A 1882-nucleotide genomic window follows, 5' to 3' on the forward strand; every position below is an offset into this window, starting at 1 on the left:
AAAAAAAAAAAATCATTTAAAACACTCAACCCAAAAGAAAACATTTAAAATAATAAAACAGATTTAAAATAGAAAATAAATAGCAAAATAATAGATTTATACCAAATAACTTTTCCCCCAGCTTTTTAGTTGCTAAAGAACATTTCCGTCTGGGCACTATGGCTCATGCCTGTAATCCCAGCACTTTGGGAGACCAAGGCGGGTGGATCACCTGAAGTCAGGAGTTTGAGACCAGTCTGACAAACACGGTGAAACCCTGTCTCTACTAAAAATACAAAATTAGCTGGGCATGGTGGTGCATGCCTGTAATCCCAGCTACTCGGGAAGCTGAGGCAGGAGAATCACTTGAACCTGGGAGGCGGAGGTTGCGGTGAGCCGAGATCGCACGGTTGCACTCCAGCCTGGGCAACAAGAGTGAAACTCTGTCTCAAAAAACAAAAAACAAAACAAACAAACAAAGAACATTTCCATTGTAAAGTTTCCTCAAGTCCTTTCACCCTATGTCCTGGTTCCAGATTCCAGGCAATCACTGATCTCTCATTATAGTTTTGCCTTTCACTGTGGCTTTACTTTGCATTTCCCTGATAGTCAATGACCTTAAGGATTTTTTCAAAGGTATATTGACCGCTGCCTATATCTTCTTTAGTGAAGCATCTATTCTTTTACCAGATTTCTATTGGGTTGTCTTGTAATCCAAGAGTTTCTCATATGTTCTTATGTAAGTCCTTTGTTTGCTTTATGTATTGCAAAAACATCTTCCCAGTTAGCAGCCTGCCTTATTTTAATGGTATCTTCTGAAAAGAAGATATTTTTAGCCAGGTGCGGTGGCTTACCCGTTGTCCCAGTTACTCTGGAGGCTCGGGTGGGAGGATTGCTTGAGGCCAGGAGTTTGAGACCAGCTTGGGCAACATAGATACATGAGACCCTGTATCTAATACACACACACACACACACACACACACACACACACACACACACACACACATATATATATATATTTTTTTGAGATGGAGTTTTGCTCTTGTTGTCCAGGCTAGAGTGCAATGGCGTGATCTTGGCTCACTGCAACTTCCAACTCCTGAGTTCAAGTGATTCTCCTGCCTCAGCCTCTCGAGTAGCTGGGTTACAGGTGCCCGCCACCACGCCCAACTAATTTTTGTTATTTTTAGTAGAGACGGGGTTTCTCTATGTTGGCCACGGTGGTCTCAATCACTGTGTTGGCCAGGGTGGTCTCGAACTCCTGACCTCAGGTGATTTACCTGCCTCGGTCTCCCAAAGTGCTGGGATTACAGGCGTGAGCCACTGTTCCTGGCCTAAAAATATATATATATTTAAAAATTAGCCAGCTATGGTGGTGTGCACCTGAGTAGTTCCAGCTACTCAGGGATGCTGAGCTGCGCCTAGCTCTTGAGTCCAGGAGTTTGAGGCTGCAGTGAGCTATGATTGCACCACTGCATTCCAGCCTGGGTGACAGAGCAAGACCGTTTCTATTTACAAAAGAACAACAAAACAAAACAAAAAAACCAATCAAACAAAGAAAAAACATATAAAAGAGAGAAGACATTTTTGGCCTGGCACGGTGGTTCACGCCTGTAATCCCAGCACTTTGGGAGGCTGAGGCGGGCAGATCACGAGGTCAGGAGATCAAGACCATCCTGGCTAACACGGTGAAACCCAGTTTCTACTAAAAATACAAAAAATTATCCAGGTATGGTGGCAGTCACCTGTAGTCCCAGCTACTTGGGAGGCTGAGGCAGGAGAATGGTGTGAATCCGGGAGGCAGAGTTTGCGGTGAGCCGAGATTGCGCCACTGCACTCCAGCCTGGGCCACAGGGTGAGACTCCATCTAAAAAAAAAAAAAAAAAAAAAAGTTTTAAAATTA

The sequence above is a fragment of the Rhinopithecus bieti genome, unplaced genomic scaffold, assembly GCF_001698545.2.
Source record: "Rhinopithecus bieti isolate Rb0 unplaced genomic scaffold, ASM169854v2 scaffold_9383, whole genome shotgun sequence".
Lineage (NCBI taxonomy): Eukaryota > Metazoa > Chordata > Mammalia > Primates > Cercopithecidae > Rhinopithecus > Rhinopithecus bieti.